The 16,530-nt window shown below is 39.2% G+C and overlaps 1 long non-coding RNA gene across 1 annotated transcript in view; it reads left to right on the forward strand.

Moving 5' to 3' along the window:
• The first annotated feature begins 10,776 nt into the window (after positions 1-10,776).
• The window catches only part of LOC139085550 (uncharacterized), a 28,184-nt gene continuing 22,430 nt past the window's right edge, over positions 10,777-16,530 (forward strand). The window contains exon 1 of the long non-coding RNA XR_011543909.1: positions 10,777-10,985. This is a non-coding gene — a long non-coding RNA (uncharacterized lncRNA). The remainder of the gene's footprint in view (positions 10,986-16,530) is intronic.

A 16,530-nucleotide genomic window follows, 5' to 3' on the forward strand; every position in this document is an offset into this window, starting at 1 on the left:
AAAACCTCAACAGGGTGGGAATGGAAGGGAGAGTAGAGGATCTCAAGAAACTGTAACACACCAAAAGGTCCAAAGTGGTGTAGTTTGGTTTCAGAGGATGGTACATAAAATCTAATCTGGTAGGTGGAACCAGCAATAGGCAATCTCAATACCAGGCATATGAACCAGTTCTGCTCAGGACAAGACTCCATTAAGAGTGACTGTACATGGAACAGTTGGCTGTGGTCGTGATGGGTGAGACATACTGGCAGCAGCTGGGTTAGTCAAGGCTCCGAGAAGTAGGCTGGCCTAAAGCAGAGGCCATGTTCCAGGCCTGGGAGGGAGACTAGGTGGCTAGTTGAGAAAAATGAGGCATAGGGTTTATTGCATAGATTGGTCAACACAGCAGGAAGTAAGAGAGAGTTGCAATGTGGTGGGTTCATTCCAGGTACACTGAATCCTGGGTTCACAACAGAAGGACCAATTACAGATTCCATCCACCATTAGTGCTGCGTCTCCTAATGGTCAGTGTTGGCCCAAGAGCTAGGTGTGACTGAATGACAGGTGGAAACCATCGTCGTAACTACAGATGGAAGGGGCTGGGAAAAGTGTTGTCTAAGGCTCTCTTTGGAGGAATAAGGAACAAGCTTGAGAACTGAATCTCAAGGCAGGAAGCCTGACACATAATAGCTGATTTCTACAGATTTATTGAGTGAATGAATTCCCAAACAGTATGGGTTTTACTATTGAGGAAACTCCCATGGAAGAGAGCTCTTAGTACAAACTCCAGCCAGAGTCTTTGGAGGGGAATCAAGGTGTGGACCAGAAACTCACAAGTCTCAAGGTCGGGAGTACAATCACACACAACTGATTGGGGCAGGGACAGAAAGCAGACTCGGTCAAAGGAGGAACAGAAGGGAACAAGTGAGAAGGGCCCATGATGATGGTCATACCCATCTCTGGATGACAGTGGCTAATCTTTGTGGGCCTGCAGGTGTGTGGAGCAGAGGTATGTCTGTTATAGATACAGAGTCCAGCTGAGTGGGAGGCAAAATTGACCACAGGAAGGAAGCAGCCTTGTTTTCTGAAAACTGACCCAATTATGAAGCACATTTTGAAAAAAATGAGAGAGGCTAGGGAAACATGCTGTTTTACGTCAATTTGAAAAAGGCTTTTTTGCCCACACTGATTAAGGTGGTAGGATTTTAATAAAGATTCTGAGAGAGATTTACAACTTTAAATCAATACTGCAATTGTAACATTTTCTGTTATTATATGATTCTTGTCCATGAAGTAACAAGGACAACACATCATTATACACGTTCCAAAACAAATTCAAACATTTTACACAAAGTTTTCTTAGTTAGAACAATAAAACAATAGTCAGTGGTACAATAGTTAAAACCTGGTCACTCCTCCTGTGGGGTATTAGATTGAGAAACCCATATCTCAATATATTAGAGAGAAAACGGGCACGGGCATATCATTTTATGGGAATATCCAATTGAAAGATAGGTTTGTAATTTGGGAAACTAATGAGTTTTCCTTTTTGTAGATGAGATATAGTCTATATTTTGGTCAATCCTGTGCATATAATATTCAAAGTCTTTTTCCAGATTAGATAATACACACACATATATGCATATACACATCTCCAGTTCTCATACCATCTACAAGGTGATAATCACTTCTTTATAGATAAGGGGGTGGGGAGTAACTCAGCTAAGTGTAAGAGGGGGGACTGGTACAGGGTTTTAAATCCAGGCCCACCCGACCTCAAAGCCCATTTTCTTTCGGTAAACCACCCCCTCACTATGCCTCTTCACTTTGATTATTTTATTTCCTGGCCTGGTGCTCTGTGTGTGCTAGAAACTCAATAAACAAAACTTACTTATTAAGTTGCATAAATAAGAACATTAGACACTATCAAAATTTCCATCTTTAATTAAAATTGACAACTCCTAAGATGATAAGTTCCAGTTCACTGGTGTACCCTGTGCACTTGGCATGTAGTAAGCAATCAATACACATTTGACAAAGGCAGGGTAAGAGAGAAAGAGGAGGGAGGAAGGAAGAATAATTACAGCCTGGGACGTCTATATGATCATGGAGAATGGAGGAAAGGAATTTGACATATTAGCATTAGAAGGTAAAGATGATTTTATAATTATCATGCAAGGTGGCAAAGTGGCCTCTGAGGCTACAATCAAGCAATGGAAGGACATGGCTGGCTCAGATGAAGCAGATGGAACATAAAGGGCAGGTAGAAATATGTGGAAATCTATGATTTTGAGGGTTGAAAGTTTGGAGGGCATGGAGGTGAAAAGAGAAAGAGAATATGGAAGAAAACAGAAGTGATGTTGTTAAGTATCTCACACTATGTCCAATTAGATGGAGAAGATGGAAGACTCATGACGTACAGACGGAACAGGTATGACAGTAATGGAGTCCAAAACTCTAGTCATCTACAGAAAGCATCACTCTAGTAAATGAAGAATATCAGATAATTCTGTTATTGTTGACACTATAAGATCACAAGAGATGGAGAAAGCAACAAGAACAACTTCTAATATACATTTATTTTTAACCTATGACAAAACGTTCAGTTAAATGAAAATGACACAAACCTTGTAGAAAATTATAATACAGTGTATATTATCCAAGAGTCAAACTCTGGGACATGTCAAAGTAGATCCTCTTTCGTGCTTGCTGCCGTTTCCTCTACCCAGTGTGTATTTCAATTAACAGATGTTTTCAAGGGAAACACACAATAGATAGAAGGAGGTTTAAAATTTCGAGGATCAATATGTGAGACTGATATAAAGCTAGGAGAATAACATCAGAAAGCCTCGAGTGCAGGACGTGTCGAATCTTGCAGACAGGCTGATAGTATTTTTAAGGCTTTCAAGTAATCTTTTTCCTAAGCTGGGTTCAGAACAAGAACAATAAAAAAGAGATATGGCCAAGACTTGGGGCAGATGGTATGATATTACCAGATGATAGAGAAAAGACAGAACTCTTGAACTCTCTTTTTATTTCTCTTGAAGAAAATGGTGTTTAAACTGGGGCTTATAGTCACTGTAGTTAGGAGGGCACAAAAGACAGCTTCAGAGAGGCAATCATCAAAAACTACTTGCTTCTTTAAATGTCTTTAAAACTCCAGGTACACACAAATCATACCCAAGATTCTCCCCACCACCACCAGCCTTACTGAGATATAACTGACATATAATACACCCAAGATTCTTAGAGATATGATCACAGGTCCTCTGTGGGTAAGTGTGGAGGTCCATGGTGGAGAGTTCAGGTGCCCAAAGTAGGAAAATGTTGCCACAACTTTTGAAAAGTCAGAGTTTGAAGGGTGGACTTTGGAAATGCAGATCAATGAACTTGAGGTCAACGCCTGGCAAAATTTTAACATAGATTGTTAAGTAGGTGGACAAGGAGCACTTAGGAAAGCCCCTCGCCAAGCCACTGCTAGCCGGAATATTGACAATAGAAGGAAGAAGGACAAGACAGGCTGTGGAGTCTGAGGAGCTATTCTGGCTAACAAGCCTGAAAAAGAGAAATTAAAACATAGAAGGAATCGTAAAATCATTCTGACAAGGGGCAAGAATGGAAAATAGGATACCAACCAAATGCAGAGTAATAAAAGGGAAATGTTGGGAGGGCTGAAGCCGGAGACAACGGGAGACAAAACCAGGGCTAGAAAGACCTTGGAGCTAGGCAAGGCCGGTGGGGAGGAAACAAGCTAGATCTGGAAAATCGAAGTAGGGTTCCCCAGGGCTGGACTGTCTCCTCACTGGTCCAGTCGGTTCCTTTGGGAGCTTCTGACTCAGTGCTCCTCCCAGGCTGCCCAAGGCCAAATGACCTTTAAAGGGCCAGACACCTGGGAACTAGTACTTCAAACCCCTCCCAGTTCAGAGCACCCTCCCATGCTTTCATTTCTTTGTGCACGAAGAAGAAAGAGTTTAATTTTATTGCACTGTGAATTGTTTAAGATACTGCCTCAGGGAAGCCCCGAGTTTTTCACAGCCACCAAGCACTAAGCACTCACAGAGGAGAAACGCTTTTCTTTTCCCGACGTTACTGTAGGCAGAAAATGAGGGCTGCAGAGGAAGTCCTGCCCGGCTAAATGCTATTTTCTCCTGTAACTTAAATTAAGGACATTAGGAGAGAAAGAGAATAACATACTTCCCTTAATTAATTGCAGAGAATATCACTCATTTTCAGCATCATTTTTTAAAATGATAACTTGCCCCAAAATAGCTACTCTTGGCAAGATTGTATCAAGTGCTGCAGCCCATGTTTCCAGTACTCAGGCCATTCCTCATTAGAAGAACTTCATTCGAAGTTCAGTAATACGTAGTAGAAAAAAATGTATACGTATATAATTCTCTTCCTTCTGAAAGTTGTACGGTCCATTCTTAGGCAACCTTTCCTCAGGTTAAATTTCCGATCTACTGTCCTGTATTTTTCTCATCCTTGAATATGTTCAGAGTTAGGAATAAAATGGACTTCTTTTTCTCCACAGGAAATCTCTTGAATTGTAGAACTCTTTATTTTGTATTTTCTGCCATTTTATTAACTTTCTGACATGTGATCAATAATTTGTAAAGGAAATATATAGTATTGATGATTGGAAGGTGTTTATTCTTAAGAAGTTAAGCAAACAACTGTTTTTCATGAACTTGATGTCTCTCCCTTCTCCTACTTCTCTTTCCTCCTCCTTGATTCTCACTTCTAATTTTGACACATTTTATTAATTAAAAATATTTTCTGTGGCAAATAATAGAAAACACCCCTGTAGCGGCTGAAGCAGACAGGAGTTTATTTTTCTCACAAATCAAGAAGTCTGAGGGTGGGGGCTGGCCCCGTGGCCGAGTGGTTAAGTTCGTGCACTCCGCTGCAGGCGGCCCAGTGTTTCGTTGGTTCGAATCCTGGGCACGGACATGGCACTGCTCATCGGACCACGCTGAGGCAGCGTCCCACATGCCACAACTAGAAGAACCCACAACGAAGAATACACAACTATGTACCGGGGGGCGTTGGGGAGAAAAAGGAAAAAATAAAATCTTTAAAAAAAAAAAAAAGAAGTCTGAGGGTGGCAGTCCAGGGCATTTGGTGCTCGGCGATGTCATCAATGATCCCAGCTCTGTCTTACATGCACTGCCATCTTCAGCACGTTAGCTTCTGTCTTCATGACAATGGCTCATGGCTGCTCCGCCTTTGGACAGCAGAGAGAGAAGAGAATGGCAAAGGCCAAAATGCTGTGTCAGTCAAGTCTGTCCCTTAAAAAAAAGTTTCACTTACTTCATTGGCCCTAACTGGGTTACCCTGCCATTCCCACATGGATCATTGCAAGGTGACTGCAGAGAAGGAGTTTGGACGGGACTGCCTCAACAAAGCAACATCATCTGCCACACTTATCCATTTCCTCCTGCCACATCCTCGATCAGTGAAAGAGTAGTTTTATGATTCCTACCATGTTTTAAATGTTCAGTACATGCCAAGCGTGATATAAAGTACATTACATTCATTATTTCATTTAACTCTAGTAAAAATCTCATGCAATTATTATCATTGTCACTATTGTTATTCTCATTTTAAAGCTGAGAAGAGAAAGAGACTTGGCCAGCACAAGGTCACACTGCCAATGAGGGACGAGGCGCACATCTGGCCCTGTTGAAAATCCATGAACTTAATAACTATCAATTTGGCCTCCCAGTTGTGAGCTACAGTGTGGAAAGTGGGCTTGGAGATTCTTTTTTCTCCTAAAAACAAAAAAGTAAAATTCTTTCGTGTTAACTCATTCAGATTGCTCTGACACCTAAGCATTCTAAATAAAGCGAACCTTTAAGATGTGATGTGGAGAAAGGAAAGAAAGGAGCTAGACATTGTCTACAATCAGCAATTGCAGTCGTGCCCCTCCACTGCCCTGCTCCTTGAAAGGAGGGACCAAGGGGCTTGAGAAGAGGAGAGCTAAGTCTGGGACAGAGGGTCTGAATTCTGCATCTCCACTTTAACGCATTAGCTTGTGAACTCAGGCTGGTAAACGTTTTGCATCTGGTTCTCTGAGTGTAGCTCTGCCTCAAATGTTGGTTGACATTTTCAGTTATGGTACCCAGTAAGACAAAACTCAGACAATGAAGATGCATTTTGGAACTTTACTGGTTCATCAGTGATGTGACTTCTTTACTAAATAAGATAATAGGGTTTAAATACTGGAAGGATATTTCCCCAATTATTTGTGCTATTCACAATGTAACAGCTATAGATATAACACATTTTTCTTTTGTTTGAGGTCTAATTGACACATAACATTATATTTGTTTCAAGTGTTTAACATAATGATTCGATTGTTTGTATATATTATGAAATGATCACCACAATAAGTCTAGTTAACATCTGTCAACATAAATAATTATAAATTTTTTTCTTGTGATGCAATGTATAACATAGTGACTATAGTTAATAATAGTGAATTGCATATTTGAAAGTTGCTAAGAAAGTAGATCTTAAAAGTCTTCATTACAAGAAAAAAAACCCACATTTTGATTTAACCTGCTGTATTAATATTTTCTTCACCACCTTTTAAAGTCTAGACAATGAACAAAATAGGAAATCAAATACTGATTTCCACAGCATAAACACTCTCAACATAGCCGCTTTCAAGCTACCAACATAATATTGTTGAATGAGAGACGGGAAAGACATACGCAGTAAGTAGCACATTATTTTATGGTATTTCCGTTATATAGATACAATAGATATAAAGAACCTTAAGAGAATAGTAAAACAATTAGCAAGTGATGAGTTTTGAGTATCTATTACTTTTGTGGATACCATTTATTTAATTGTAAATTTATAAAATTTAATTTTTAATAATGTCTGGGTTTAAGAACCAGCTCACAAGACTCCTGAAAATTTAACAATTAGCTCTCAGGAGCCTGTTCCACCCAGCTCAGCACCCAACTTGACGTATTTGAGTTGCTATTTCCTTATTATAAAACGGAAATTAAAATGCTTGCTTTGTCTACCTCAGTGATTACTGTGAGGATTACATAAAGAAAAAGAACTTTGTAACACCTAAGCGCTACATAGACACAACCTCAGGAAAATAAAGGAGAAATACAGGAAGAGAAGCAAAAAACATTCCCTGGAGAAAAGTGCAGTTTCAAAGAGACCAAATTGAAAATAAATTTCAAATTAATCCATCAATTTGATAGTGAAGACATCTTGCTATAGTATAGGAAAAGGAAGAGAAATGAATTGAAGGCTGTGGTGAATTGCGAAACTATCCACAATTCTTTGCACCTCTTTCCATCAAGAGGTTAAATGTGGGCTGACCACGTGACTTTCTCTGGCCTATGACCGCCATAGGACCTGGAGGCCAGCTGCAGACCCATGAGGGATGCCCAGCAGAGACTAGTCAAGCCTGCTCGGATCAGTGTAATGACCCCGTTGAGTCCAGTCCAAATTATTGATCTTCAGCATGATGAGCTAAATAAATCGTGGTGGTTTTAAATCACGAAGAGTTGAGGTGGTTTGTTACAGAGCAGAAACCAACAGAGCTGTATAAAGGGTTCAAGAGTTTATTGTAGGGTCTTAGTTCAAGGGTTTACATTGGGTTCTTCTTATTTAATCTCAATCTTTATAAGAGTCCTGTGAGTAGATATTTTTAATCATATTTTAATTCTGTGGGACCTAAGGACTTTGGTTAGAGGAATGCAGTAATTCTCAAGCTGAAGAGTGTGTGGAAGGGCATATATGATTTGTGGAAAGAAAATTCATAGGTGTTTGGAGTTTAAAATCAGTATGTGGGAAAGAGATTTGAGAGATGAGGCATAGGGAAGTCTATTGTTGAGCAACCAGTAAACGTGTACTTTTGTGCCTGTAAAATCTGGATGGCTGGAAACTTTGTGGAAAATACACTCATTTCTGATTCCTGTACTTAGGTTTTAAAATAAAGATAAGAATTTGGGTAATCTGTTTTCTTCACAAAAAGTCTCAGATTGTATCTGACAGTCACTACTAACGATTCTACGAGTCTAGCAATGTTTCCCAAATACCCCTGAAGGATTTATATTTGGCCAAAAATAACCTTCAATGCTTTTTAAAGTTGGATGTCCTTTGTGAATTTCACGATGATATTCTACATTCAAAGCTCCCTATTGGCACAATGACTATTAATGTTTATTGCATTTGACTAAGATATGCTGTAATTCCTTCATTTGAAGTAATAAATTCACAGAGAAACTTAAATTTCTCTAAATTATACACAAACATGCAAACTCAGGTAATAAACTGATACCTGTGAAATTAATTTAATCTTGAAATAAAAAAAGAAAAAACCTGCCGTGCCTTTACTCACACAAACCTTGGTTTTTATTAAGGACCAAAATACGGAAATGCTGAATTTCAATAATTTCTCCAATTCTCCATCATTCTCTCCTTAAAATATTCCCATTCTCACTTCTTAGCTTTTATATATATGTAGACATATATATATATAAAACATATATATGTTTCTTCCTGGATGGGTTATGAAATAGGAAATTCTGATAATACTATCTGCATACAGCAAGAAACTGTTCACTGCTTGCTTATTATCATCTGTTTTACTTCTTTGTAAAAGAAAACCATTTTGAGGTCAGCTCTCAAAAGCCATAGGGAAACCACTGGAGTTATTTGCACATTTCTTTGTTAAAGGGATTGCAAAAAAATCTAAAGCTCATTCTGAAGATGCGGTATTGGTCACAGGCAAATCATGAAGATGGTCATGCTTGTCTTTGGGGCTCCCTTGTCTTGACTCTGGGCTCATTCCCTTCTTCTTCTGCTTCTTTTTCAGTATCCTCATGCTCCCTTCCCACCATCCATGGTGGAAAAGGCTTTATTGCAGAATCCACTTTGGCGAGTATTTGCGTTTTTATAAGGACCAAATCTTTAAACTAAATGGATAAAATTTTACAGCAGGAAATTCTCAAGCTGGTTTGGTTGCGTGTGTGCATGCAAGTGCAAAAAGGAGGGTTTGTGGATCACATGACACCACATCATAACATCACTGACCTGTTTCATGAATGCAGATTTGGATCTCCAAGGCTCTGAGCCCTGAGATTATACTGCTTTTCCAAATAAAAATGATATTAAACTCTACAATAAATGCAAAGAGTTCAGCTGAAATTCTGGCTTTTCTAATAATGTCTACTTGAATTGGTTTTAAAAGCAATATCAAATATTTTCCAACACATTGTATTGTCTTCATCTTTGGGCCTCTGCTGACCTCTGAAGCCATGACCTGGATGTTGAGTGCTGCCTTTGGTGACCCAGTGCTGCATGCATGGCTAGGACGACAAGCTGGCTTTCCAGGGAGAGTAGCAGTAAGACGGCCTCTTCAAAGCCCATTCAACATGGGTAAAATGCTTACTCCTTTTGAATTGTAACTAGTTGGAAAGATCCTCTTCGGGGATAATTAGCTTGAAAACTCTGCATATAAATTTATACAAAGTCAGGAATGATGGTAGCAGTGATACCTCTAGGATATCGCTGGGGAGGGGTGGGGAGTGGACAAGGTTGGCGTGGTTTCAAAAGAGGATTTTAACCTTATCTGTAATAACTTAGAATTTTTACAACAAATATATTTATATGTTACTTGGGTACTTAAAACTGAATTTGAAATGAGTTGATATGGTTGAATAATACTTCATATCATCCAGAATTCTCTGATTTTGGTCCACTTTAATTTTTCTTGGCCCATTTTCCCTTTGGAATCTCAATGTGCACACCCTACTCATCCTCCAAGCCTTTTTGTGGTCTTGCTCTTTCACCTCTCCCAGCTCCTGAGCTGATGCTCCCTGCCTCATTCTTCATCTGGTGAGATTTGGTACTAAATTCCTAAGCTGTTGTCCTAGTCTTAGAGTTGCAACTTGCCTCTTGTAGTAGTTGCACTCTGAGAGAGGGGCTCCTGCATTCGAGCTCTTGGGTGGCCCTAGTTCTTAGCATTGAGCACCTACCTGCTTAGGTCCCCATTCTGAAACCCTCTTCCATGAGCCTGCTTAGTTTACCAGTTCTACGAGGTGAGTACCAGGGCTGTGCCTTTCTCTTGTTTGGCTTTTGCCTTGAGATTGGAGACTGTCCTGTAAACCCAACCTAGTACCTGGAGCCTCGATCCTGGAACCACAACCCAGCCTGTCCAGCTTCCTGGTATTACACAACTGGGCTTTCCCCATCACCATGTCAGCTCCATCAACCTGCAGAGAAATCTCATCATAGCTGGGACAGCCTCTACCCAGTGCCGACTCTTTGCTTGAATCCTGAATTGAGCTGTTTAAACAGGTCAACAAGGTCAGGAGCTGTACTCCCTAATCCTTTGCCACATGGAGGACCCCTCAAGAAATCTTCAGAAAGTGAGCTACCAGGTGCAGTGTCCTTTGGACCATGGCCAAGCCAGTCAGAAAGACACTTGCTGAGGCAAAGATGGAGGTGTCAAGGCTAGAGATAAGAATGAAGAAAGAAACCAATGAGGCAAGATGGGGGTCAAGACAAATTAGACAGACATGGACCAAGGCCCAGCCACACAGCAGGGTCTGCACAAAATAAATCACGCTGATGGCAGACTCAGGCCCACAGGCCTCTTTTAAACAGATCTGGCATACTCTCGAGGATCTGGGTAGGGTGAGGAAAGAGCCTAACGCGATGAGCTCTGCCAGCCAAATGCCTGCCTTCTCCTTCTGCCCTATTTCCCTCTGAGTAAACTGCTATGACTCATGTAAAAGAAAAAAATTCCCCCAATACAGCAGTCAGATCCAGCAGAACCCTTCTGAGTCACCAATCCTGACACCCTGAACCATGCCAGGGGCATTTCTATGAAAATGAGTTGTCTCATTTTAAAATATGTTTTTTTATTATTTTCTTATTTCCAAGTAATACACAGTAATCGTAGCAAATTTGGAAAATGCAAAAAAATAAAAAGAAACAAGAATCGATCACAAATATACCACTTATACGTAAGTATTGTTAATATAAAATAATTTGCGTGTGTCTTTTGTACTTTGTGCACGTGTGTGATCTATCTATCTATCCATGTATCTATCTATCTATCTATTTCTTTTTAAATGAGGTCAGACTGTTCCTACTGTTGACAGTCTGCTTTTCTTTCAAGCAACAACATGTTGTAGATATCTTTAACAGAATCATTTTCAACTCATTCTTTTCTTTTCTCCTTTTTCCTTTCGTAGAATGACCTGACAGCTCTTTAATTTCAGGAATTCAGTTATTTTGAATTATCTGATTTTTTTTTAAGTGTGTTTTGAACAGCCTCATACTAAGTTCAATTGGTTTATAAAGAATTTTACATGAGCAATTGTCAAGGCCGGCAAAGAAAGCAAAAGCAAAATGACTAAAACTGGGGAAGTGTTAACTTGAAACAAAATACTTAATATATTTTGAAATGTTTTCCTGATTTTTAAATGAAAATAAACCTCTCCAATTCCCAACTTGTCTCAGAGCTCTTGCAGCTTATATTTTGATTCAACTTAGATTATTCATAAATTGCTGTTGTAGTTGTATTCCTATGGGTGCAACATGCTGTATCTAGAAGGCAATGGTTCTGTGAAAATACAGGCCTAAGTAATGTAACCTAGAGTCATTCCCCAAATCACTTGGTGATTCTGAATTTCGTGGGTTTTCCAGGGCAGTGAAACCCACCGAATGTGGTCAATCCCATTCTGTTGGATGAACTACTGTGAGATTTCTCTGCACATGTTCCCACACAAAAGGTCTTTTGAGCTTTTTTGTTTTTGCCCTTATCTGGAGTTGACTATCCTGACTATGGGAACTCCCACCTTCCACTATGGAATTAGTGATTTTCCCAGTAGACGTAAAGCTCAGGCAGGTGTCTATAGTCTCTCAGTCAATTCTATTACCACTTTCCTAAACATTGCTGGGACATTTAAATTCCTATCTAAATTATCTTTTTCTTCTCACCCAGAGAGATATCCTTCAACTGTCAGGTAATGAATGTTTTCTTTTCATATTATAATCTTGGTTTCAATATTTCCAAACTTGTCTGGCCATTTTATCATGTTCACCAGCTGTGGTTTATCACCTTACTTCCCTTACAAGCATTAGACTGGGCTATTCATTTCTTACACATGTGGCTGACCTGAAGCCCCTCAAAGGGAAATACTGTATCTTGTTTAAAAATAAACACAAAGATTTGAGGATTTGTCACTACTTCTGGGAATGTGAATTCTGTAGCTCAGCCATTCAAAGATAATTTTTAAAAGAAGAATGAATTTAAAACTTGCAGAGGAGTTTATGGCTGCTGCACTCACATGACCTCCTCTTGAACGGCCTGTGCTTCTGAGTTCATCCTTCCAATTTCTTTGATTCTCTTTGTAAATCCTTGTTATTTTTCCTGCACGTAGTATATTAGCTGTTGAATCCATATAACTTGAGAAGTATTTTTTACGGAGTCATTGGCAGTTCTCTCTAATATTTCTCAGCATTCTGTGGCCAGGGAGTATCTTCCCCCAATTCACCTTTATCTCCTCCCAAGCCTTGACCATGCACTTCCTCTTCCTGACGAGTAGCTTCCAGGCACACAATTTGCCTCCTGAGCAGGATTTCAGTGATTTGACAGAGGCGGGAGCAGGGTAAAGACCTCCTGGGATGGGTTTTGTAGCAGCCAGTCCTTTTCTTGCATTAAAAGTTCAAGTGTCAAACTTCTCTCATCCTTTTCCTGCTCTGATGTGTTCCCCAATAGCAACTTGTTGTTGTTGTTGTTGTTGTTAACATTTAGAATGATACCAGGTTTCTAAGAGCCCAGAGGATGACATCATGTCCCGGGGTTGTCACATTGTCTCTGCTCCACCTGAGCACCCCCATCGCTCACAATCCTTGTAGTGTCCACCCAGTTGGGTTTCTCATTTTCCTTACCTTTTTCCTCAAGGGCTCTTGGAGCATTTATTCCTCCCGTTTAAGACTATTTATATCCATAAACCAAGTTTAATGCTGAGTTTCTGCAGATGCCTTAGCCTTCTGTGATTTCTGTTTCAGTGCTCAGGTTTTCTGGCTCTTGGTTTTGTTTTCTCTTTGTCCTGAAACATGTAATTTTCCTCTCCCCACCATTCTCTCAGAACATGAAATGGATGCCCATCAAACTCTTAGTGTCAGATTATGTAGTGTGCCACATTCAAGAAAGTAGTCTGTGCTTGTTTATTACGTCACAGAAATGTTAAAGTGATTTTTACCTTTGAAAAATGAAACATTAGCATTCCCTGGAGCCAACAAACATGGTACAGAATAGTTACAAATTCTGTGGCAAATATAAATATAAATAAACATAAACAGTAAACAGAAATCATCCAAGCTATTTTTCAATGCACATTTGGCTTAAATATCCAGAAATTGTTCCTTGATGATTAAGGTTATGATTCCATTCTGAGTCCTTAAAAGTACGTTAAATGAGGGGCTGGCCCCGTGGCCGAGTGGTTAAGTTCGCGCGCTCCGCTGCAGGCGGCCCAGTGTTTCGTTGGTTCGAATCCTGGGCGCGGACATGTCACCGCTCATCAGACCACGCTGAGGCAGCGTCCCATATGCCACAACTAGAAGAACCCACAACGAAGAATACACAACTATGTACCTGGGGGCTTTGGGGAGAAAAAGGAAAAAATAAAAAAAAAAAAAAAAAAAAAAAAAAGTACGTTAAATGAGCTTTGTGGATCATTTGGTGCACTCTAGTGGGGCCTACATGAATTACAAACAGTCCCGTTTCCAACTCTCTCCCACCATTTTTGGGAGGGTGGGGTATGTCTTGGAGAGGCAGAAATTAGCTAAAAATATACTATGACATGATAGTCATGATAAAAAAGCTGGAGAACTTTTGAGTAAAAGGAGCATAGATCTGGAGAAGACGTGGAGATAGACAGTGCATTCCGTTGTCTCTAATTAGAGCTTCACCCAAGACAATCCAGAAGATAGATTACTACCCTAAGCATATGAATAAAGGAAAGAAGACATGAATCATGCAGTGTAACTGTGTTCACGTTTACTTCAAGAATGTTTTAAATACATGTTAAATGCCATTATCATCAAATATTTACAGAGTATGGCTTGTGTACATAAAATTGTACTAGATGTTGTGATTAGTTTTTCCTGGGCAACTACATACATCATAACTACTAGCAAACTGCTACACACAACTGTTTCTTTACAGGTCAAACTACTTAGTAGAAAAAGTGAGAGAGAACTCTTCTAGGCTGGACAATATCACGACATTGTGGGAAACGGCCAGGTTCTGCCAATCGTGTTAAGGGATGAGTGAGAGTCCAGCATGGGAAATTTCTAGCCCAGTCTCCTTTAACATGGCACATATTTGTTTCCGTGTGTTTTTAAAGAGAGGAAACACCAATAGCCAGTGTAGGCAGAAGGCTGTGCAATGTTGCAAAGCCGAGGGGACTGAGAAGTAAGAGATCTGGATTCCAATTTATGCTCTTTCACCAGCCGGCTGGGAGACTGGGCGAGCCAGTAGACGATCTGGGCCTCCACTTTCTCATCTGTAAAGTTGGAGGCTTGGGCAAATATTTCTCCATGGGTTGGCTCAAGAGCTGATGTTATCCAGGAAATTGCATTGTTCACAAGTAGAAAGACTGTTTTTCAAGGCCCTCAAAAATCTATGAGAAATTTAGGGCCCTTTAACATTTATATTGAAGTCCTGTCTTCAACTCGGGAGAAATCATTTTAACCCGTTAAAACTGAACACTAGATACTTGTTAACATAATTCACGCAAATAAGGGCCATAGCAGAATGTTCTTTGAACATTCCCATTTGTTTATGATGTTTACATTCTCCTGGATCACCAGAACTCAGTAACTGACAGCAGGTTTACGGTGCTCATAACAGGAAGGGTGCCTAAGTGCAAGACAGAAACGTTTTGTTTTTGATAAGCAAATGCAGATACAGACAGACTCTGTCAGAATCCTCACTACATCCTTCAGTTTGGCATGGGAAATCGTTGTTCACGTTTTTCTCCTTAATAATATTAAATATGCATATAATATAGTAAATATTTATATATAGGTTTAAATATCCCATATGCCTAAGGTTTTTTTATTAAACCATACTATAATGTATTTGGATTCTGAATAATAATTTTCAATTCTTACTTAAAATCCACATAAGGGATATATTCTGCTAAATGTAAAGCAAAGTTGAGGTAAGAATGACATGAAAGTTTCCTTGACAAATGATTAAGTCCATCTCTTTGCCCACAGCTAAACCTAGGTGCTACATTATCTGGGCAGAAAGAAAATATTGATCTATTTTAACATTCACCATTCTAGTAGGTTCCCCAGTCCTCCTGATCAGTGCTCATGTTCCTGAGTTTAACTGCCTCTTCAGACCCCACCCTCCACTCCACGATATAATGTTAAGAAACACTATTGAAAGATGAAAAACTAAATAACATGGGGTTCATAATTGGTTCTCTGGTTTGCTTTTACCTCACCATGATTACCAAGTAAATGTAGTTGAATCATAAGTTCACCATTCAGTCATTTGTTTAAATAATAGTTATTAGTACCTAGTATGCTCTGGGTAGTATGTAAATGTCAGGGTTACAGCTTAGTGAATATTTTAAGCTTGTTCTATTTTGGTTTTATTAATGTCCCTAATTTCACAAAATGAGCTCTGTGGTTAACTGCTTGATACCAAGCTAAACAGTTGATTCAGTCAATATAGTACCTGACAACACGTAATCAAAATTTAAATAAAATTCAATGCAAGAACAAAGTCAGTTAAGGAAAAAAAAATGCTAGTGAAACTATATTTGGATTCATACCAAACCAAGTATGTTGTTATTAATGCATAATATAATTTTTACTAGTTTCTTGTGTACACAGAAAGCAAATTTTTAAAAATCATCAAAATATCAAAATATTGTTTACCTAAGATTGGTAAGGTGCCTGTCCCTGGTGCTAATGAAATGTATGGGAGTCAAGCTATGTGATGCTCAGCTTACTACAGAACTTTAATCATCTGCACCGCAGTTCTATATTAAGGTACAAGCCAAGAGCAATCGAAGAATTTGCCATATAGACACTCAGATCAAGTTTCTGCATTTCATTAGCTACAAATAGATGCTATATTTAGATTGTTTCTCAGAGCAGTACTTTGGTTATTATCTCTATCTCATAAAAATATTGGTGGAAATGAATCACTTTAAAAGCTGATCAGCTCTCGAAAATACGATAACGACAAATTCATGCTAAAAATGGATACTATATACAGTAGCACAGGAATCATAAAATACTATAAGATGACTCAATTCCCCACAAATTCACATGTATTCCATCTCAGGAAAGAACTGGTTTTAATCCAATAACAACTATCTCCTATAAAGTTCTTGTCTGTCATGTCCCATAATCCAGGTACGTTCAGACCTTATAAATAAAACCATGGTTAGAAATGTCACATCATGGCATTTTGGTTGAGACCAATAAAATTTAATCACAGATTTTTAACTTGTCCTTTCAATAAATGCTAAAGAA

This window comes from Equus przewalskii, chromosome 9 (assembly GCF_037783145.1).
Source record: "Equus przewalskii isolate Varuska chromosome 9, EquPr2, whole genome shotgun sequence".
In the NCBI taxonomy this organism is placed as follows: domain Eukaryota; kingdom Metazoa; phylum Chordata; class Mammalia; order Perissodactyla; family Equidae; genus Equus; species Equus przewalskii.